This window comes from Abramis brama (assembly GCF_963993115.1).
Source record: "Abramis brama genome assembly, chromosome: 3".
Taxonomy (NCBI): domain Eukaryota; kingdom Metazoa; phylum Chordata; class Actinopteri; order Cypriniformes; family Leuciscidae; genus Abramis; species Abramis brama.
In genome coordinates, this window is record NC_139965.1 from 2,932,776 (window position 1) to 2,957,958 (window position 25,183).

Sequence of the window (25,183 nt, forward strand, 5' to 3'; positions counted from 1 at the left end):
TGAATATGGTGCAAAACGCATTTACACACCTGCGTCAAAAAATGTGAAGTCACGGAGAAATTTTGCTCATCTGCAAATCAGTATGTGAATTCATCCAATGAGAGTTGCACACTTGTAGAATATTTTCTCACAAATGTCTTTTATATTTTTCTAGCACAAACACAAGTACATAACTACAGCTGCTTGAATCTGCTGCGACGAATCTCAAACACTGTTTTTCGCTTTCAAGTGACAAGTTTCGCACGCTCTCACTTTTGCACCAAGTGCACCGTGAAATGTGGGGCAAAAGTGAGTTGTGCATCTGTAGAGGCAGTGGGCGGAGCCTACATGAATATTCATGAGTTTCCCGGGCATGCGCGTGGAACTGCTCATTCTAGTTCACGCTCCTCGTTTCTCAGCAGGTTTAATGGATTATTTCAAAAAAGGTAAATATAGTTTCAGCGCGAACTTAAAATACAATTGTGTAAAGTTCATAATGTTTTTATTAGTTTGCACGTTTTGTGCATTCGTTAATGACTAAATGATTGCTGGCATTCACTTCGTGTAGGCCTATATAAAGCATGTAGCGGTTGTTCCTCTGCGTTGTGTTATTTTTCTTTTTAAATGTTTTGAATAAAAGAATTTTCCCACACAAAGCTGGTCGTGCAAAAGATGATTTAATTATGCCTGTTCGATAAAAACACATAAACAGACAGGCACTGTTAAACCGCAGCTCTTTTAAAGTTACCTCTCCTCAAGAGACATTGAAGGAAAGAGGACGAACCTCCGGTTGCACTGCTGTTTGAAGCTCGCTCCTACGTATGACGTCAGCCGACGTGCATACTGTGATGCTTACTTTAGTAAGAGCACACAACTTTTCAAAATAAAATACCCCAAAACAAATAATAAAAATAAATAAAAATATAAATAAAATGGTTTATAATCTGGTGTAACAACATATCCCTGCTACATCCACCCCCACTGTTTTACACCAGATTCTGCATTACATAGACCTACAAAGTCTTACCAAATTAGCGATGTCAATTTTCCTTAAATCATATTAGATTCACTCAGTTCTTAACTATCTCTTTTGAGATTAAGATAACCCAGGGGTAGCTAATCCCCAAATTACCCATAGAAAACCATGCCTTATACACAGTTCTACTCATGACACCAACAATGTACCTCTAAATGTACATTACTCACAAAACATGTAATTACAAAAACAAGGCAAAAAAAAAAAAAAAATCCTTTAAACTCATTCCAACAACCCTTTTGTTTTGCTTAATGTAACCATTCAAATGTCATGAATTGCATGTACTCTTTGTGTAGACATTGTCTGTATAAGCCTGTTAACTGGCTTAATGAGTCTCCCAAATCTTGACATATAACCCTCCTGTAGACCAGGGACTCTTACATTTTGCTGATCTTGTACACTTGACATTGAAACAAGAGTTTCTGCAACAGTTGAAGTAGATTCGTCAACTTCAGAAGCACATTTATCACTTAGAACTGCTGATACAGAAAAATCATCAGACACCAAAGAACATACAGACAAAGTAGAGGCGGGAATGTTGTCCATATTTGTCTTACTCTCAGTTATACTGTCCAACTCAGTGTCACATTCCACAGCAGTGTCACCAAATGCATCACTCTGATCAGCATTAGAGCACTCCACAGACTTTATTTTGGTCACATCTGTGTCAGCATTAAGATCGAACACCCAGCGAGAGGTCCGATCATCACTCTGAGTTTGATCATCTCCATCACATGATACACAGACAGTGGAATCCACAACATCATCATCACCATCACTACCATCATTCCAAGCTGGCACCGGCAGGAAATTGACAGGCATCAATAAATTACGATGTACCGTCTTAGTACGACCCGTCCCAGGATTCCTTATCTGGTAAGTGTTCAGATCACCCCTTTTTCCCACAACAACGTACACCACCTTTTCCCATCTGTCCGCTAACTTCTTTTTTCCACGTTCACCCTTATTCGCCAGGAGTACTCTGTCACCCAACTCAAGAGAATGACCTTTACCCTTACGATCATAATACTCCACTTGTTTTGCTTGTTGCCTTTTAGAATGCTCTTGTGCAATTACCATTGCTTCCCTTAAGTCTTTCTCAAGAGACTGAACATACTTGTGAACATTAACAGTATCACTATGCAACATGACATTTTCAAACAGAACATCCACTGGTAATCTTGGTGTTCGGCCGAACATCAAGAGGAATGGTGGAAACCCAGTGGTCTCGTGTCTCGTACAATTGTACGCGAAAGTAAGAGTGTTCAACATCTGCGGCCACTTGACATTAGATCTTGGAGGCAGCGAACGAATCATATCCCCTAGAGTACGATTAAATCTCTCTGTTTGCCCGTTACCCATGGGATGATATGGGGTTGTGTGCGATTTACCCACACCCGACAATCTCAACAGTTCGACCATGAGTGAGCTCTCAAAGTTCGCACCCCTGTCGGAATGTATTCGACCCGGAAACCCATAAATACAGAAAAACTTGTTCCACAAGACACGTGCAACAGCTTCTGCAGTCTGGTTCGGACACACATAAGCACAAGCAAGCTTTGTGAAATGGTCAGTGACCACTAGCACATCAACCGTCTTGTTGTTAGAATCTTCCGCTGACCAAAAGTCAATACACACCATTTCAAGAGGGGCACTCGTGTGAATTGACACGAGTGGAGCCCTTGCCTCTGGGTCAGGCCTTTTACTCAAAATACACCTCTTACACTCATTGACGTATGTCTTTATGTCCTCTTCCATAGACTCCCAGAAGAACCGTTGCCTAGCCAACCATAGTGTGCGATGCTGACCCTGATGACCAGCGTTATCATGCACCCCCTTCAGAACAGTACCTCGAAGAGCTATCGGCACCACGAACTGGTAAGTCTTTTTCTTAGAAACTGGATTCTTAGAAACTCTGTACAAAACACCCAACCTTAAGGTAAGTTTACCCCATTGGCGCAGTATCTTCACAGTTCTTTTAGACTCAAACACTTTTTCTCTGCGAGATGGACGTCTTTCTCTCTCCACAAAGAACTTTACTCTGTCAATCGCAGGATCCTGACTCTGTTTCACCAGCAATTCATCATAGGTAAGACAAGGGGGCTCACTCTGCTCTACATCCCCCAAACTCTCTAAATGCTGCACAAACGACATACTTCTAATGGCTGCACCATGCTCCCAGTCACAGTGAGAATGAAGAACAGCTGACAAATCTTGGTGAGAGACTTTTCCAGTTAGGTGAGTGGACCTTACATTCACATTTCCACCTACATCTGTAGACTCCAACAGGCCCTCTACCTCTTCGCCATTCGGACGCTCACACGAAAAATGGAACATGTCTTGCACCCGCTCAACAGCGACAGACTCAGCCTCATGCAACAAAATATCATAAGGTGTCCTTGTCAATCTGTGCAAAATTCTCGAAATCACAAACGGTACCCTGCTTAATGCATCTGCCACGACATTTTTCGGTCCAGGGATATACTGAATGTCAAAATCATAAGGCGCAAGCTTCGCTACCCACCGTTGTTCACACGCATCCAACTTGGGCTTTGTGAGGATGTACTTAAGTGGGTTATTATCAGTCCACACAGTAAACCTGTGTCCCCGCAACCAATGGCTGAATTTATCACAAATAGCCCACTTCATTGACAAAAACTCAAGTCTATGTGCTGGATACTTTGACTGCGCATGATTCAAAGATTTCGACGCGAAAGCAATAGGCCTTGCCACAGCACATCCCTCCTGAACCTGCGACAAAACAGCCCCTAACCCACTAGTGGAGGCATCCACCGACAACAGAAACGGCTTAGAAAAATCTGGGTGCGCAAGCAAAACCTGACTCACCAAAGCAGACTTCAAACTCTCTAGAGCTGCTCTGCACTCATCAGTCCAATCCGCCGAAGAAAGTGTATGACTTCTTTTCAATCCTTTCACACCTCTTCCCTTTCTGGGTCTTTTTTGTCCTGTCAAAAGCTGAAACAAGGGTTTAGCCACCATGGAACAATTTTCTATGAAATGCTGGTAGTACACCACCATACCTAAGAAGGACCTGATTTTACTTGCTGATGGTGTAACACAATCACTTTCCATCAAATCTTTTTCAGATATACTCACAATGGCCTCAATTTTTGCTGGATCACTGGCCACCCCCTTTTCAGACACAATATGACCCAAGAATTTTACAGACTTCCTCAAAAACCTACACTTCGAAGGAGACAATTTCAAATTGTGGTCTTTTAGACGCCGAAACACCATCTCAAGCCTTTCCAAACTCTCTTCCTCAGACTTCCCGAAAACCAATAAATCATCTAAATAACAAAGAAGGCTCAAAAAGTTCTGGTCACCAAACACAGTCAGCATCATTCTCATAAATGTTGCTGGGCTGTTGCACAATCCCTGGGGTAATCGATTATATTCATGGAGCCCCAATGGTGAACAGAACGCCGTGAACCTCTTGTCATCTTCGTGCAACAGGACGTTATAATACCCAGAAGTCAGATCCATGGTACTAAAGTATGCGTTCCCACCCAACGCTGCCAGGACATCTGCTTGGTGAGGAAGAGGATGAGCATCCTTCACTGTGCGTGCGTTTAACCAACGGAAATCAGTGCATATTCTTAAATCACCATTTTTCTTCCACACTAAGACCAACGGTGACGCAAACTCGCTGCTCGACTTCCGAATAATTCCCTTGTCCTCCATTTCATCTAAAGTCTCTCTCAACTTCAAGTAATGTGCAGGAGAAAGGCGGCGGTATGGAAGACGAAAGGGCCTGTCATCTGTAACTCTGATTCAATGACAAAATCCCTTCGCTTCGCCACAGTCCAAACTGTGCCTGGAAAACACACACTCATACTTCTCGACTAGGTCAACAAGCTTGTTTTGCCAAAAGGATGACACCTCGCAATCTTTGACATTAAGATTGTTCAGCCCCAGATCATCCAACCTGCTGTCACCCACTGAACTTGATCCACATGTAGAGTCCCTCACAGTTAGGCTACCACACGACTTGTCAGAACGTACCAAACCTGCATTCTGGCTAACCACCCAGTCCGTCGTTTGTTCGAGGTCCTCTAAAGCAACACAAGGATACACATCGGCCACCTTCGCGTTTTTCCTCAACAGAATTTCTGAATTGGTCGGGTTGATCATTTTTACTGGCAGCCAACCATCACCCCACAAAGGTGAAACCACCCTCCCAACAAGCACATTTCGATGCACGCAACGTGAAGTACTTGGTTCGATGACTACTGTGCTCCCTACGGACAGCACCGACCCTGGGGGCAAACGACCCCAAACAAGGTGTTCACTCCTTGGCTGGAGTGTCACAGGTGACCTCAGTCTCAGAGTACCCACCTTGTCGGGAATCGAATCACCCCTCCATCTCTCTATACATGAAAGCATGCGCAAAAATTGGCTATTTTCCGATTGTATAGCCGTGTCTGGTCTATTTACCACCCTCCAAAACTGCTCTGTATGCTTCATCTGACTTATTAGAGGCTTCAAGACATTTGTGCCGAGTATAATTGGGTCTTTTTGACCCCTCACAATTAGAACCGGTACATTGAAACTGACCCCATAAACTTCAAGCTTCAGATTGCATACACCATCCGGACTAGTTTGTTTTCCACCGCAACCCACCAGGACAATATCAGAAGAACTCAGGACATCCTGGTCCAGCACCCCAGCATCTCTGAGTTGAGGAACTACGTCCGCACTCAGAGTAGTCGCCATGGAGCCACTGTCCAACATCCCCTGAAGCTCAACTCTGTCCTGCAATAACACACTTGCATAAAACAAACTGCTACAGTGATCAACTTGCATGTTGTTCTGAAATACTACTGTTTTTGTTTTGTCAATGCTTTCACGGTAAAAGGAATAAACAGACTCAAGATCAGTCTCAGAGGAATTACTATACAGCCCCACCTCGTCCTCTGCCCGAAGGGAGCGGCCTAGTTTCCCTGAGACGTGACCTTGTCTTGCTGACCGGAGCCCACTCTGGATGCTGTTCTGTGACTGTCGCAGTTGTAGCTTGCATGTCCAGCTGCAAAACACTTGAAACACAAGTTATACATTTTGCAATGAGCAGTCGTGCTATGTTCATTGCTGTGACACACTCTACATTCTCGAATCTTATTGCCCGTACGTTTAGGCCAGGGACCCTGCACAGACTGAGAGTTGCACACTAATGCTTTTTCCAGCAAAGACAAGACTTTGTCTAATGCATTCTCGTCAGTTACGCTCGCACTCTGTTCAGACTTAGAAGGCGAGATGGACACATCAACATCTGGCTCTAAGACAACCGTGGTGAATTGTTTGACTGCTTGATTTGTCAACTTCCGCTCTCTTAACAACTCGTCAAGCTGCTCTTGCACCTCAGATGCGTTCCATGACTGTACAGGTTTACTCTTGAAAACAAAAGCCAACTCCTTGTCAGGGCAGTTGCGAATGAACATAACTGCTACCTCTTTGCTCCTGTTATCCAGAGTCCTACCTTGCCATCTTAAACTTTGCTCAGCTACATCCGCAGCCTTGTTTAATCGTATCCAAAAATCCCAAGCACCCTCTCTGGGATATGGCCTCACAGAATAGAAGTCAGCCAACGGAATACCCGAACTGCTCTGGTCCCCGAAGTGCTGCTTCAAAACAGAAAATACAGAGTCAACAGTAGGAGCCGTTGAACCATTGCGCAGCCATACTCTCAGTACATCTCTGGCCCGCCCCATAACTCTGTTCATTATCTCATCAACCGTTTCTGAATTCTTCACCTCAAGTTTGTTCAAATATACCCTCATCATATCTTCCCATTCCATGATCGAGTATTTGTCCGAACTATCTCCTCTAAAATGTGGTGGTGCTGCCACCTCAGCTTTCAGGATCAAGTTCATTTTTGAAGCATCAATGACTGTTCTATTCGACTGGTCAGTCACATGGCCACTGGAACCTTCTTGGAACCTCTTAGCAGATGGATAATTAGGAAATTCAGACCTCATCATACTTTCTCTAATTGATTGCCCAATCTCACTGCCAATTTGTTTTATGAGGTTACTCATCTGACCAGACATTTCTGACTCCTGCGGAGCGAACTCATAGTTACTGGCTGCAGCGATTGGACTACCCCGCATATCGATTCTTTCATAGGCAGAACCACCAATTGTTCTACCCCGGCCTGTGCTACAGTACTCAGGATCCTCAAACAGCCTAGTTTTGTCAGGCGTATCAAAAAGACTGCCCCGCCCTCTACCAGCCGTAAATGTATTGTCCCACCCCAAATCGCTGCGTCTAGCAGCCATTCCCCTCAGGTGTCAGAATACACTCTCAAAACACACAAATATTAACCAAAGAAATCAATGGTAATGAACCAGTTTTAACTCAGAAAAATAAAATTCAATTGTCCTTAGAAAAAGAGAGAAAGAAGAAACAAAGGAAAAAAAAAAAAAGTTTTTGTTTCTCAGTTCACTTGTTTCTCAGTTCTCAGAAACAAGTTCACTTGTTTCTCAGTCCTCCAATCAAAGACCCAGTCAATTGATGATGCAAAGTACCTTCATCCACACAGTTCAGTCAAAACAGGTAAGTTGGTGACACTCTTCAATGATCCAGCACGCTGCTTGCTTGATCCCGCTTAGTCACAACTCACCAGACCAACAGTCTGAACATGCGATCTCAGCGTCGAGTTCACGTGACACAGTTCATCAGCAGTCTCCTCCTAGACACAGCACAAACTGTCTAACATCCGGACGCCACCGAAGAAACAGCAACAGCAACTGAAGACCCGTCTCTCCACCAGCACCCCACAGCTCCAGTCAGACTCGACGTCAGCAATCCCAGCGGTCGACAACGATCAACCAATGGATGGGTCACGGCACCAGTTTTGTAGCGGTTGTTCCTCTGCGTTGTGTTATTTTTCTTTTTAAATGTTTTGAATAAAAGAATTTTCCCACACAAAGCTGGTCGTGCAAAAGATGATTTAATTATGCCTGTTCGATAAAAACACATAAACAGACAGGCACTGTTAAACCGCAGCTCTTTTAAAGTTACCTCTCCTCAAGAGACATTGAAGGAAAGAGGACGAACCTCCGGTTGCACTGCTGTTTGAAGCTCGCTCCTACGTATGACGTCAGCCGACGTGCATACTGTGATGCTTACTTTAGTAAGAGCACACAACTTTTCAAAATAAAATACCCCAAAACAAATAATAAAAATAAATAAAAATATAAATAAAATGGTTTATAATCTGGTGTAACAACATATCCCTGCTACACACAGCAAACTTCAACTCGTTCATTTCGTTGTGCTTTTCCTCGGTACATTACAATGCTTTAAACTGTCTTTTGTTAGGCTATCATTTGTTGAATGTCAATGCAATAAAAAAAATACAAAAATGACGTTCCACTTTTACCGTAAAACCAAAAATTCCAGAACACCTGATTACAGCAACACTTATTTCCAACAGAAGAGCAGAATATTCCTAAATACATGAACCACTACCATTTAATTTATTTATTGCTAAGCTCTTCTGATACCTTACCTTATGAAGCTTTACTACTGTGTCATCAATAATCTCTGGGAAATAACTCCACAACCATATCCGTGTCCAAATAAACATTTTGCACACTACACTGATGTTTCTCTTTGTCATGTTCTTTCTTTGACCTTATGTGTTGCTCTGTGTGCCTGGATGATACACAATGATGACCACTGATACAAATGCATGATCTACTTCTGACTTGAACTCTTGAAAATGAAACCTTTAAACTTTGTTGGATCAATGTTAAAACATGACATTCTGGCATTTAAGATTTGCATGACAAAAGTTTGGAATCACTATGATTTAAGAAATGTTATACTTTTATAGCAGGCAAGGTCAATTTCCACACTTCATTAAGCAGCACAACCATTTTCAAATGTGATAATAATCAGAAATGTTTCTTGAGCAGCAAATCAGTATTAGAATGACTTCTGAAGGGTCACGTGACACTGAAATCTATAGTAATGAGCTCTGCCATCACAATATTTTATATATAATATTTTTTAAACATTAAAATAGAAAACAGATGATAAAAGTATTTCACAATATTACTGTTTTTCAGATAAATGTAGTCTTGGTACCTTAGAGGTACCTTACCTTAGAACCTTACTAATACCAAACTTTTGAACAGTGTAGGCTATATATTATTATATCAAAACCAGCACAAGCACACCTTGCAATCAAAACATTAAAAATAATATTGTTACATTATTTTGCCAGTATGTTTGTAAATATTTTTTTTAGAACATCAAATTGGTGGCTTATTATATTCCGTAAAATAATGTTAAGTGTTTTTTGTTTGTTTCTCATTTACAGTAACCTAGTTGTATCAAATATAATTTATCCACTTTTGTCCATACAATTTAGTTTAATCCAAATTGTAAGCATGTATTAAAGCAACACATTCATGCTTGAGTTTGGTCTTAAATGATTTGGCTTATTTAAACGAACAATAATTTAAGAACAATCACACCAGGATATATATATATATTTTAAAAAGTGTTAGACCACAGATACATTTATGAGGGTTTATTTAATTTATTGCAATCAACAAATGATAACAATTAGTAAAAGCCACAGTTTTAAAGCTTCACAAGGTGCAATTTATACGAAGAGTTGAAGTTTGCTGTAGGCCTAGCTACTGTATAGGCCTACACGAAGTGAATGCCAGCAATCATTCAGTCAGTGACGAATTAATAAAAACATTATGAATTTAACAAAACGATATACAATTGTAGTGTAGTTTAAGTTCGCGCTGAAACTATATTTACCTTTTTTGAAATAATCCATTAAACCTGCTGAGAAACGAGGAGCGTGAACTAGAATGAGCAGTTCCACGCGCATGCCCGGGAAACTCATGAATATTCATGTAGGCTCCGCCCACTGCCTCTACAGATGCACAACTCACTTTTGCCCCACATTTCACGGTGCACTTGGTGCAAAAGTGAGAGCGCGCGAAACTTCCCAGCTAGCAGGGAACGTTCTCAGAACTTTCGCTAACATTCCCTACAAGTTTGGTTAATGTTCTAAAGAAAACATTTGAATGTAATGTTTACTGAACATTTTAAGGATGTTTTCTCATTTTAAAAAATGTTCCTATAACGTTATATGAAAACTAAGATATAACATTTTAACTGCAACATTCAAAAGATGTTTTGGGAATGTTTCTGAAATAACAAGTTGTACTATGATCTCAAAATATCATTGTCCCTATGTTTCATTATAACGAAAGAAGAACGTTCTCTCTGTCACGTTAGGAAAACGTTTTGAGGATATCATTGAGAGATGAGATGTTGAATGTTCTTTATAAAACGTTATTTTAATGTGACGAGTTAACAAAATTATAACATTTTATTTGCAACATTTTGAGAATATTTTGGGAATGTTGTTAAAGTTAAAGTTTGTACAATGATCTCAATATAACATTGTCCCAATGTTTCATAAAAACAAAAGAAGAACATTCTCTCTGTCACATTTGTAGAATATTTTGAGGATATCATTGAGAGATGATATGTTGAATGTTCTTTATAAAACGTTCTTCTAATGTGACGAGTTAACACAATTAGAACATTTTACTTGCAACATTTTGAGCATATTTTGGGAATGTTGTTAAAGTTAAAGTTTGTACAATGATCTCAAAATAACGTTGTCTTAATGTTTTGTCATAACAAAAGAAGAATGTTCTCTCTGTCACGTTAGGAAAATGTTTTGAGGATATCATTGAGAGATGAGATGTTTATTGTTCTTTATAAAACGTTCTTCTAATGTGACGAGTTAACACAATTAGAACATTTTACCTGCAACATTTTGAGCATATTTTGGGAATGTTGTTAAAGTTAAAGTTTGTACAATGATCTCAAAATAACATTGTCCCAATGTTTCATAAAAACAAAAGAGGAACATTCTCTCTGTCACATTAGGAAAATGTTTTGAGGATATCATTGAGAGATGAGATGTTTATTGTTCTTTATAAAACGTTCTTTTAATGTGACGAGTTAACACAATTAGAACATTTTATTTGCAACATTTTGAGCATATTTTGGGAATGTTGTTTAAGTTAAAGTTTGTACAATGATCTCAAAATAACGTTGTCTTAATGTTTTGTCATAACAAAAGAAGAACGTTCCCTCTGTCACATTTGTAGAATGTTTTGAGGATATCATTGAGAGATGAGATGTTTATTGTTCTTTATAAAACGTTCTTCTAATGTGACGAGTTAACACAATTAGAACATTTTATTTGCAACATTTTGAGCATATTTTGGGAATGTTGTTAAAGTTAAAGTTTGGACAATGATCTTAAAATAACATTGTCCCAATGTTTCATGATAACAAAAGAAGAGCATTCTACTTGCAACATTTTGAGGATATTTTGGGAATGTTATTAAAGTTCAAGTTTGTACAATGATCTCAATATAACATTGTCCCAATGTTTCATAAAACCAAAAGAAGAACAATTCTCTCTGTCACATTAGGAAAATGTTTTGAGGATACCATTGAGAGATGAGATGTTTATTGTTCTTTATAAAACGTTATTTTAATGTGACGAGTTAACAAAATTATAACATTTTATTTGCAACATTTTGAGCATATTTTGGGAATGTTGTTTAAGTTAAAGTTTGTACAATGATCTCAAAATAACGTTGTCTTAATGTTTTGTCATAACAAAAGAAGAACGTTCTCTCTGTCACATTTGTAGAATGTTTTGAGGATATCATTGAGAGATGAGATGTTTATTGTTCTTTATAAAATGTTCTTCTAATGTGACGAGTTAACACAATTAGAACATTTTACTTGCAACATTTTGAGCATATTTTGGGAATGTTGCTAAAGTTAAAGTTTGTACAATGATCTCAATATAACATTGTCCCAATGTTTCATGATAACAAAAGAAGAACATTCTACTTGCAACATTTTGAGCATATTTTGGGAATGTTGTTAAAGTTAAAGTTTGTACAATGATCTCAATATAACATTGTCCCAATGTTTTGTCATAACAAAAGAAGAACATTCTCTCTGTCACATTAGGAAAATGTTTTGAGGATATCATTGAGAGATGAGATGTTGAATGTTCTTTATAAAACGTTCTTGTAATGTTATGTGTTAACACAATTAGAACATTTTAATTGCAACATTTTAAGGATGTTTTGAGGATGTTGTTGAGATAACAGATTATATAATGTTCTCAGTAAAACATTGGCACAATGTTCCATAATAACAGAGGAGGAACATTATCAAATCAACGTTCGTAAAATGTTTTGAGGATATCACTGAGACCTGAGATGATGAGTGTTTTTAAAAAAAATTCTTGTAATGTGACGTGTTAACAAAACTAGAACATTTTAAATGTAACATTTAGCAATCAAACTACACAATTATTGTTAAATTGAGCTTGCTGGTCTGACAGCAGGCCAACAGGGTTCACGATGGAACATATGGTGCATTTAAGTCCTCCTGGGAAGTTTGTATTCATGAGGTTTTACAATTTTGTTTAATGTTTTAAATTAATGAAGCCACTGTAAACTTTATCATCACATATTATACTGTTACATATTAATGCTATCATATTTTGTGCAGGCATTAGCTTACTTCATTGTCACTGCTGAATACCTAAGTATAGTGGTATCCCACAATGTTTCCCACTGACACACCCCTAACTCTTCAAGATCGGGGTTAAAGAAAATCCTGAGCTTCCTACTCATATTCTCATCATTGTGGTGGCGTTCAACTTGTAAATACGATCTTTATGACATGACTTGAATGCACCAATAGCTCTAGCTTAATTAGGGACAATCCATACAAACACTCTTTGCTAAAATACATTACAGACTGTCACAGTAAGAAGTTATTCGTCCTGTATCAACGCTAAAGGCCTAACCACTGCAGTCAACACCTTGGAGTATCCATGCTGTTAAATAAAAGTCTGTAGACAAGGGTTAGGGTTAGGGTTAACCTTAACCCTTAATTTCTAACCCAGACCCGGTTTCACAGAGTTTAGATTAAGCCAGGATTAGGCCTTAGTGCATTTAATTAGCTTTTAAAAATGTGCCTTAGAAAAAAGAAAAAGAAACATTACTGGTGTGCATCTTGAGACAAAATAATGGCACCGACATATTTTAAGATATGTCAGTGCAAGTTGCTTTCAGGTAAAACAGCTCAAACGTGCATTTTAGTCTGGGACTACAGGCTTAAACCTTGCCTGTGAAACCCGGGATATATGTTGCAACTTGTATAGAATTATGCCAATGTTACCAAAGTGTTGTGTTGGACAGAGGATTTACCCTAAACCAACAGGTTGTGTAACTGTGCCACACAGGGTGAAAAGCAAGTTGACATTATTAGGCATAAGAGTGTTTCTAAAGGAAAGGTCAATATTTTGTTAAAGTGCAAAAGGATCATTATGGGTCACATGAATGTATCTCTAATGTTACCATGGATAATCCATTAGTTTTTCATGTAGGTAGGTATACAGAATTGTATATGAATAGCCTATACACTGAAAAAAACTACTTGTAAGATTTACTTAATAAAATCCTCGTAACAATTTGCACAAGTAAATTTTAAGTAAATTTTACTGCCATAATATCAAGTACAACTTACGTGTCATTATCAAGTAAAATCTACTTAGTATTGAACGTAACGCTCATGAAGAAATTAAGTAAAAATTACCTATTTACATTTCATTTAGAAGCTATATTTATTTAAAGTAATTAAGTAAAGTTTATTTATTGTTTTATAATTAGGAAGCTTGCTTTTATGAAATTATGAAGTAAATCTTACCATTTAATGAAGTACATAAGTAGATTTTATTTAAGTTTTTTTGGTTTTCATTTACTTAGTTTTATGAAATTATAATACTCCCCACAATTATGAAACATTGCTAATTTCTTTTTTATAAATAATCATTAACATAAATTAACATTTTCTCTATATTTTTCACAAATCACACAATTAAGATACAATTAAACAGTTTATTTATTTTTCAGTCATCAAAAAATTCTTCATACAAAAATGGACATTCACAGTCATCTCTTGACACAGGTGCATTCAGTAAAACTTCAGAATTATACTGTAACCCTTGTTTTAAACATAAAAATGTATTTAAAAAAAATTCATGCAAAACATTCAACATTCAAAACAGCACTCTGAAATAGTGAACTTTAAAGAATACCATTACAACTTTAATGAAACAAATGAAAGTTTAAACAGTTCTATCATACCATAGCATTTAATACAACTTCATCTTCAATCTTTGAACTTTTGGGGAGAGTTTAAAGGACGAGTTTGGTATTTTACACATAAAGCCCTGTTTTCAGATCGTTTCTGATTAAATAGAACGGTTAAGATTGAAATTTGGACACATGCTTCTGGCCCGAGAATTTTCGGTTTCTGTGGTAGCAAAAAAAACAAAAAAACATTTCCGTTGGCGGAGTAATACCGTACCTCACAGCACATCCAATACAAGTCAATGGAGTTAGACAAAAACTATGATAAAACCTGTTGGAAAGCATATTTTACAGCGATTTTTGTGTGAGCACATCAGTGAACACCCCTGACCACTCGGTGAGTTTCACGTCTTTGTAAACGAAAGTTTAATGCGTTTTAGGAAGGATTGTTCCAGTGCACCTATGCATTCATCTTCGGAACACAAATTAAGATATTTTTTATTAAATCTGAGAGCTGGATCACTCCTCCATAGGCTTCTAAGACACTATAACTTGCTGGCCCAGAAAATGTATTAAAGACATCGTTAATATAGTCCAAGTGACTACAGTGGCTCAATCTTAAGTTTATAAAGCGACGAGAATACTTTTTGTGCGCAAAAACAAACAAAAATAACGACTTTATTCCACTTTTCATTTTCTTCTCTCTGGGCCTCGGGTCTTTTCACGTAGTGTTTAAGCGCAGTGCGTCTGTGTTGTATGTCACACGTAGGCTCACTATTGGGCGACGCTGGTCATGTGTGTGATACGTGGTGACGAAAAAAGTATTCTTGTCGCTTTATAAACTTAAGATTGAGCCACTGTAGTCACTTGGACTATATTAACGATGTCTTTAATACATTTTCTGGGCCAGCAAGTTATAGTGTCTTAGAAGCCTATGGAGGAGTGATCCAGCTCTCAGATTTAATCAAAAATATCTTAATTTGTGTTCCGAAGATGAGCGAAGGTCTTATGGGGTTGGAACAACATGAGGGTGAGTAATTACTGACAGAATTTTCATTTTTGGGTGAACTAACCCTTTAAGTGTAAAATACCGAACTTGTCCTTTAAGAAGGCTGGATACATCGATTGGATCTTCTCCATCAGCACCATGGACAACCAGTATTTTAATGATGTGCTGAGTGATGTCACTGCTGCTGTCCTCCTGCATACAGTTTAGAAAAAGAAAAAATATAATTATATTGAGAAACAAAAATATAAAGTGACTTCATTATCATAACAGAATGAACACATACATAATCGAAACCATATGGTCTTTTTTAGTATGTTAACCCTTTGATGCGTACGATTAAACCGGTGTGATTATATAGTGCATTTCAGGCATTTAAATACACCTAACGTTAAGTATTACCTTCACATTGTGTAGGTAACTATAAAGTTTACTCTCTTTTTTTCTCCCACTTCACCGTATTCAGTAAGAAAATTCAAACTATAATTCCATACAACAGTCAACGGTAACTTATAACGTTAACTTAACGTAACGTTAGGCCTACTTCAGCAGGAAAGCGGTTAACGTTAATTTTAAGGCCTAATCATGTTAGCAAGCTACTAGCAGTTACAACGGTATCCAATCAGTTTGAAATTTTTACACGAAAAACAGTGTTTTATCTATAAAACTATTGAAAACTTTTCCGATTAAATATACGTTAACTAATGTAACTTAGGAAGTGAAATGTAAGGGTTAACGTATGTTATAACGTTAATGTACTGTGGATAACCCAGACGCGTTACACTAATATGAGGTCATGTTATAAGATGAGCATTAATGTTTATTGAGTCACGTAAACAAGAATCATCAATCAAAATCCACACAGACCCATGTTTTATTAAATGTAAAACAGAAAGACAAACTTACCTCAAACACGACAAAAAGCAGCCACGCAGCAGCTCACCAATCCGTCTGACCCAAAGTGGCAGTTAGACTGTCTTGTCCAAACACGCATGTGCGGATTCAAACGCGCTATACTTTTCGATTAAAATTTACTTAAAATTACTATGTTTATGTGAAGTGACTATAAAATGTTTAAATATTACAAGCAAATATATAATAATATTTACTCTTTCCAACCAGTTAATTTATTACATGAATTAAATGTGTAGATATTTAAAATTTTACTTAGAAAATTCTAGTTCTCATTGAATTTTAATTTTATAAAGTAAAAATTATGATGGTTAATTTAATATATATTACTATACCAAAAAGTTCGTTTTTACAGTGTACATATGCAATGTTTGCTCTGTTTAATATATAATATGTTTGCTCTTTTAAACTGCTGTTTGGCAGAGCAGTGGTAAATATATGTTGTTATACATGGTATATATTATTTGTGTAATTTATTATTATTATTTATATGTTATTGTAAGTTTATTTATTTTTTATCATGCACTGCAATGAAGACACCATTTAACCAATTGATTAAATATAACAGCCAGCTTACAAATACAACTAAATAAATAGCCGTGCACATTTTTTTCATATTCTTTCTTTTAAAACATGTAATCTTTTCCTGTAATTGCAATGTTACCACATTATTGGCTGTCTCTTCGAGTTGTTTTGAGCATGATTGGCTATTCAGACTGTCATCCAGGAATCTGGCCAATGGCAGCTATGCGCGCCTTTTACTGGTCAAGTTTGAAGTTTGAATATTCGTCTGTTTTAGAGTGAGAGTGTGTGTGTGTGCGCGCTGCTGCTGCTCGGGAGGATCTTCAGTACTAGCCTCCTTCGGTTCTGTGGCTTTTACATTGTTTAAAACATGGATTATTTTGCATCGTACTGTTACATTTTTATTTTGAGCGAGTTGCGGGATGTAAATGGACAACGAATTTTAACAACGTAGCCTACGTGTAACGGACATATTGCAATCTGCGGAAGGTAAATAACTTTATTTTATATAAAAATACATTCTGCTACATCAAAATATAGTGTGTTAAATTGAGAAGCTAATTTTAAATGCGACTAGAGCAATATCGATATTATGTCAATGTTTCAGGCTGCATGTGTAACGTTAGGCTAAATATTGTCAGCCAAGTTAGTTTTTGATAAAAATAAATAAAAATAAACCTCAGCATAGTCTGAGCTTTACAATGAGTGAACTGAGAACATTGTGTCTTTATACAGAGAGGAACTCGACCCACACTATGAAAACTAGGCTTTTGAATGATCGCGGGATATCGGCCTAACGTTACCGTCAAAATGATGAGTCATCATCATAATATGTTTTTGAGCTGGTGAGTAAAAATTTGCAAGCTTTTTATGTCTCTTTTAGTAAGTAAATACAAATAGCTAATAATATTGCTGTATGTGTGTGTTTCCCATTATCCAGGAATTTTGGGAATAAATTATCCAGCCACATGATCTTCAGTTGCGGTGAGTATTGTCATAGTAAAATACACGTGAAATAGAGGCAGAACATGTAAACTCTGCTCAAAGGCACACTGGTCCAAACCCTCCAGTCAAAATTGTACCTGTCTTCTTGATATGAGTTTTTATGGGCCTAGCTGACCCAAACATAAATGTCCTTTCAAAATGAAATTATTTTCAAACCTGTATGACTTCTGTGAAACACAAGAATGTTGGGAATAAAACAACATTGGAACCCATTTTATGGAAACAAATGTTCCCAATGTTTCATGATAACAAAAGAAGAACATTCTACTTGCAACATTTTGAGCATATTTTGGGAATGTTGCTAAAGTTAAAGTTGTACAATGATCTCAATATAACATTGTCCCAATGTTTCATGATAACAAAAGAAGAACATTCTCTCTGTCACGTTAGGGAAATGTTTTGAGGATATCATTGAGAGATGAGATGTTGAATGTTCTTCATAAAACGTTCTTCTAATGTGACAAGTTAACACAATTAGAACATTTTACTTGCAACATTTTGAAAAAATAAAATAAAATAAACCTCAGCATAGGAGCTTTACAATGAGGGAACTGAGAACATTGTGTCTTTATACATAACATAAATGTCCTTTCAAAATGAAATTATTTTCAAACCTGTATGACTTACTTCTCTGAAACACAAGAATGTTGGGAATTAAACAACATTGGAACCCATTTTATGAAAAAAAAACAAAAAAACAGTGAAGTCATTTCTCAAGATATCTTAATTAAGGTTATACAAAATAAATTCATACAGTTTTGGAACAACATGGAGTACCGGTAAATAACGATAGAGAGTCTATTTTTTGGATGAGCTGTTCTTTTTAGGACATGTTCCCAGGGTCCTTTGCTAAATTAACCATGGTTTTTATTATAGTAAAGTGTAGAAACAATATTTTTATGGTGGATTGATTACAATAATTGATTACCATTTAGTTAGTGTAGCAAAACCATGGTTAATGTTAGTAAGGGTTCTCCAGATTTATATAGCCTAACACTTAAGGAAAACATAAAAAATGGTCCTATGTCACCCAGATCAATAGTCTGTTAACACACATTAACACACTTTTTACATTTTCTTAAGATCAAGCATTGGACCAATGTTTACGGAGCAGAACAGGCACCAACAGAGAAACAAGTCCATCACTAGTAAGTATCCACTGCATTTTATAAAACCGTAGTCAATTTTAAACACACAATGCACTCCAAAATAAAAATGATCTATTTTTTTCTCCCTCGTGCCAGATTTATATCTGTCCCAGATTTATATCTGACTTTCTTTCCACAGAGATTTTTAGAAAAATGATCATTAAAGAGAATCATATAAAGAGAAAGGTGGGAGGAGCTTGAATTTATTGCCTAGCCCTGTTTGTTTGAACCGCGAGAGTCGTCAAAGCTTATGCTACTCCTATGTCATGCACCGACAAGAGCCTTTTATAGTCAACACGTCGGACGCAAGCAACTTGCAGTTTTGCCCCCACCAACAACGCATAGTATTGCATACAACGGTGCGTCGCGTATCAAAAACTGGGACGACACATTTTTCTACTCATAGACGCATATGGCGGCCGAAGTGTAGTGATGCGTAGCCTTGCAGGCGCATATGCGTATCGATGCGTTGACTAACTCTTTGGGCGTAATTTGACTTGCATATGGCTGTCTGCTGGAAGCTAGTTATTTAAGTCGATAAAATTATAAATATGGTAGGGCTGGGGGAATTAACACGTTAATCTTCGCGATTAATTTGAGATGCTTAACGAGTTTATAAAAAAAATGCAATTAACGCAGCACTTTTTTTGCCTCATTTTAATGACTTCCTGTTGCGGAAAAGGCTGCAAAATATGCCGTCCCGCCCCTCCGTGTTCGGCGATCAGGTTTTATTCTCGCGCAGCTTTCATGACCGGGTCTTTTCCGCTCCGCGCTCTCCATTCCGTGTGTGTGTGTCGGCGCACTGACACACACACACAACACTGAGCAAACATTGAGCTCTTTGCTCAATGTTCTGCTCCGTGTTTGCGCTGCGCGTTCTGCTCTTTCGTTAACGGCCCAAACGCTCCAATCATGTACCGATCATGCACTGGAAAAGCAAAGTCAAATAACGTGAAATTTCTCAGTAGTAGACTTCTGTGAAATAGCCCTACTGAGCTGGTATAGTCATGCTGACAACAATGGTAAAATTACCTGCTCTGATCACATGCTCTTGTAATAATAGCTTTGTAGGACTATGTTTTATTTTGATAATTAGAAAAAAAAAATTATAATAATAAATTGTTAAATTTATTATGTTGATTGATTATTGAAAATAATAATATATTGATATATTGATGTTTAATATTATTTTAATACAGGGCTATTTTCTGTTCCTTTTTTTCCTTTTTGTTGTTTAATTAGGTTATTCTAAGTTTAAATATTGATGATTACAAGCTTGGGGGAAATGCAATTAATTGCATTTAATTACAGCAAATTGTGTAAATAATCAGTTACTTTTTTTAATCGATTCCCAGCCCTAAAATATAAAATATGGATATGTTTCTTACACAAACGCATCACTTCGCTTCACCTTTCGCCTTTATTAACCTGCCAGAGCCGTGTGGAGTAGTTTTATCATGGATGGATGCATTTTTATGGACTTGTCAAAAAAATCCCACAGGGAGCTACAGAATAAGAAATCTTTGAAGTCCACTTTTTTGAAGTCTTTTTTACTCCCCTCAGAATTCACCCTTCGAGGGAGTTTGATTGACAGGTATTTTTTACATTTTTATTTTACCAAAAATATTTTTTTCCTAAAAAAATTACACAAATTAAACGTTGAGACTTTGTTTCAACTTTCATATCAAAAGTAACCTGCTCTGTCTTGTCTCTGCGTTTAAACGTTTCAGCGTTTTTTCTGTGATCCGCAATGTATTTTTCATTGCGTGACAATATGATGTGTGGCGTGAGAGCGCCATGGCTTGTTGGACATAGCAACAGTAACTAAAGGGGGCGGGTCTTTGCAAATTGCATTAACCATGGCTGCCTGTTAATTATCACTGGACTACTTCGCTCTCGCATCTCCCAAAAGTAAATTTTTTTTTGTTTTCTTGATTCCATTTGAATGGTTTAATTAAATTGCTATAACCAATTATTTAAAATGTAATGATTTAAGCAAAACGTTCTTCAAAGGTTAAACCAAACTTTTATTTGACGGATTGCCGTGTAGACCTTTGAGTTTCTCTGTGTTTTATGATATGATGATAGTTTTTCTCAAATGAAGCTAAAATGCTGCTGAAGTGACTCTCAGAGCAGCTGTATTGATGAAGTGCATTAATGTTCTCATATAGAAACGACAGCAAAAAAAAAATAAGCCAGAATTGCTTTTTTTTCTCAGGTTTTACTAATTTATCCTGTGATTCTGACTTTCAAACGGCCAATTGCAAGTTTATATCTCGCACTTCTGAGAAAAAAAAGTTTGAATTGTGATTCGCAATTTTTTTATTTTTGATCTTATTTTTTAAAAATTGTATTCCATGGCGGAAACAAGCTTTCATATGCACAGACAGTAGCTCACATTTAACATGCAGATTGTGCGCACACAGAAACCTACTGGAGCACAAAAAGTTAGTGTCAACACTGTCCTGTGATTTCTCAATAAGAAACAGAAGTTATAGCATATTTTTCTTTCTGCTTTTGAAGTAACTAAAACTTACAGCTTAGCTAATAGCAAAGAGACGATTCACAGGTATGATTAAATCACACTAGAAATTGTTCTATCTCAAATGCAGTACTACTTTATCTGTATCTGATTTAAAACAAGCAGAAATCTGTAAGAAATGTAACAATCCATAGACAGTATAACTGATAAAAATGAGCTGTTACATCAGAGCAAAAGCATCGTGGGCAGTGCTGTGACATGCTGCAGCTGTGCTCAAGGCTACCTGAGTTCGAGGTTCACACTTCTCAAGCCAAGTTTGTAGTTTGTTAAAATAATTTAGCCTCTAGTTGTGTTATTAAAGGGATACTCCACTTTTTTTGGAAATAGGCTCATTTTACAACTCCCCCAGAGTTAAACAGTTGAGTTTTACCGTTTTCGAATCCATTCAGCCGAGTTTCTGATATTTGGAAGAATATCAGTAACCAGACAGTTTCTGGTCTCATTGACTTCCATAGTAGGAAAAAATATATACTATGGAAGTCAATGAGACCAGAAACTGTCTGGTTACTGACATTCTTCTAAATATCAGAAACTCGGCTGAATGGATTAGAAAACGGTAAAACTCAACTGTTTAACTCTGGGGGAGTTATAAAATGAGCCTATTTCCAAAAAAAGTGGAGTATCCCTTTAACATGTATATAATGGATTAAGTATATGTTTTAAATTACAGAAACAAAATAGATACTCATAAGGTATCATATTTATACTTTTAAATAAACTAATCTAATTAATTTCTGATTAATAATTAGGCTGGCTAATTTTGAAAGTTTTCAAAGTCAATATTGCTTGTGATCTTAATATGTAATATGTATTTGTATTATTTTTGTTTACACTGTTGCATGATCTTCTTTTATAGGCTATGAGGAAAAACTCTACCATGCACACAGAGAATGGAGCTCAATTCTGCTAACTGGGATAGCAGCTGAAAAAGAAGAAGAGAAGAACAGTAGAACACCTATTAATGCAGATGACTTTATTCTTTTTCTGCAAGAACCAAGACAACCAAAGACTGATGATGAGCGCTCTGAGCAAACAGCAGTCAAGACGTGTGATTGCACATTGGACTTTACTGAGTTCTTCATTTAATGTTGGGCATCTACTGTACGCAGAACTTCTAATAATTTATGTGAATGCCATTCATAAACCTGTTAGATTTTTGTTTTATTTTAGAGATTAATAAAATTGTATGTTTTAACAATGTTATAGCTAAGCATTTTTTATGTTTAAGAGAACATTTTGGGAACAAAAATAAAACTTCCCACTAAAAAATTTATAAGAATGTTAAGTAGTATTTTTAAGAGTATTTTTAGAGAATGTTATCCTAACTTTTAGAAGAACGTTCTAAGAATAAAAATAAAACTTCCTGCTAAAAACTTTATAAGAATAAAGGGATAATGTTCTAAAAATGTTATGATTAAACATTTATAGAAGGTCATCATCACAAAACATTTTTAGAGTGTTCTTAGAGAATGTTATCCTACCTTTTAGGAGAAATAATGTTCTAACAATATTATTATTAAACATTTTTATAATGTTGTAAAAAAAAATGTTATCTGAACTTTTAAAAGAACATTCTGGGAACAAAAATAAAAACACCCCCTGAAAACTTCTAAGAACGTTAGAGAATAATGTTGTAAGAATGTTACACCTAAACATTTTAATAATGTTTTTAAATAATGTTATCCGAACATTTAAAAGAACATTCTGGGAACAAAAATAAAACTATCCGCTTACAACATTATAAGAACGTTAGAGAATAATGTTATAAGAATGTTATTACTAAACATTTTAATAATGTTTTTAGAAAATGTTCTCTAAACATTTAAAAAAACATTCTGGGAACAAAAATAAAACTACCCGCTGAAAACGTTCTATGAACATTAGAGAATAATGTTATAAGAACGTTATTACTAAACATTTTAATAATGTTTTTAAAAAAATGTTATCCGAACATTTATAAGAACATTCTGGGAACAAAAATAAAACTACACGCTAAAAACATTATAAGAACGTCAGAGAATAATGTTATAAAAATGTTACTACTAAACATTTTAATAATGTTTTTAGAAAATGTTCTCTAAACATTTAAAAAAACATTCTGGGAACACAAATAAAACTACCCGCTGAAAACGTTCTGAGAAAATTAGAGAATAATGTTAAAAGAATGTTACTACTAAACATTTTAATAACGTTTTTAAAGAATGTTCTCCAAACTTTTAAAAGAACATTCTGGGAACAAAACTAAAACTAGCCGCTGAAAACTTTCTAAGAACGTTAGAGAATAATGTTAAAAGAATGTTACTACTAAACATTTTAATAATGTTTTTAAAGAATGTTCTCCAAACTTTTAAAAGAACATTCTGGGAACAAAACTAAAACTAGCCGCTGAAAACATTTATAGAACAATACATGCTAATGTTCTTAGAACATTTTTAGAACAAAAAATTTCTAGCTGGGTTGTCACTTGAAAGCGAAAAACAGCTGTTTGAGATTCGTCGCAGTAGATTCAAGCAGCTGTAGTTATGTAGCCTACTTGTGTTTGTGCTAGAAAAATATACAAGACATTTGTGAGAAAATATTCTACAAGTGTGCAACTCTCATTGGATGAATTCACATACTGATTTGCAGATGAGCAAAATTTCTCCGTGACTTCACATTTTTTGATGCAGGTGTGTAAATGCGTTTTGCACCATATTCACTGCAGCAACTGTAGCAAAAATGTGAGCGTATGAGTTTCTTAATTTGTGATTTGTAGAATAGGATTTGTGCACCTGCAATGAAGAATTTGAGAAGGTGTAACTGCTGTGTTGTGTTTGTGGAAGATAAAAAAAGTCTACAAGTTTGCAACTCTTAAAACATTTCTCTCTGTGACTTCAAATTTACTGATACACATGTGTGACTATTCTCTACAACTACAAATTTCACTGTCACAGGCGTTCAGTAGTTTTGCACCAAAAATACCTCCATAGATTTTCACCATAGTTTCTGACGTCCCGTCTGTAACTTATTTGACACACTGCAAAAACTCAAAATCTTGCCAAGTATATTTTTCTAATTTCTAGTCAAAATATCTCATCACACTTAATATAAGACAAAATCACCTAAAGACCAAGATTTAAGTGAGATAAAGGAGCTTGTTTTTAGACAGTGCATCTTGAATATCTTGTTAAGTGATATTTTGGTTAAAATATCGTTTTGAGTCATATCTCAGATGAAACAAGCTTTTTTGACATGTCATAAGGTTTTTAAGCTGCTGTGTTATTTATAAAAGATGAATCGTCTTGTTTCAAGAAATAGACTTGACTTGAATTGAGACATCAAATCTGCTTTATTGAAAACTGCAGGTCAACATGCCCAACTCACAACAACTCACAATGCAGAGTACAGTGAGTAAGTATAATATTTACGTATTGACAGCAAAAAAACGTAATTTATTTACGTATAAACAACTTTACCGACGTACAAATTTGTATGTATTCCTATTTAACTTATGCATATTAAAATAGTGGTTTTGACTCTATTGCATTCAATTGTCTTATCAATTAAATTTTCAGTCGCATTTATTAATAGTTTAACGTTACTCATAAATAATAAAATTTCGCTCTGTTCGTGCCTTCTGCTGCAAACTCGTTTTGGAGGATTAGTCTACATGGTGTTAAACAAGAATACACTTTAAAACCTTAAAAATACCTTCTTTAATCGTTTAACCATTTTGTAATATTTGGTTTATTTACCGTGAGACACAAAAGGCGTTTTCTCCTATAGACCCATAATACACTAAAACACAACATAAATTCACAAAAGACATCAATTGTATTAGATTGGTGTAATCCAAAT

At 36.2% G+C, this 25,183-nt stretch overlaps 1 long non-coding RNA gene across 1 annotated transcript; it reads left to right on the forward strand.

Moving 5' to 3' along the window:
* The first annotated feature begins 16,631 nt into the window (after positions 1-16,631).
* Positions 16,632-22,549, forward strand: LOC311080296. The gene is made up of 5 exons (XR_014605549.1): positions 16,632-17,140; positions 17,387-17,496; positions 17,592-17,635; positions 18,740-18,804; positions 22,203-22,549. It is a non-coding gene; the product is annotated as an uncharacterized lncRNA (long non-coding RNA).
* Positions 22,550-25,183: the final 2,634 nt, after the last annotated feature.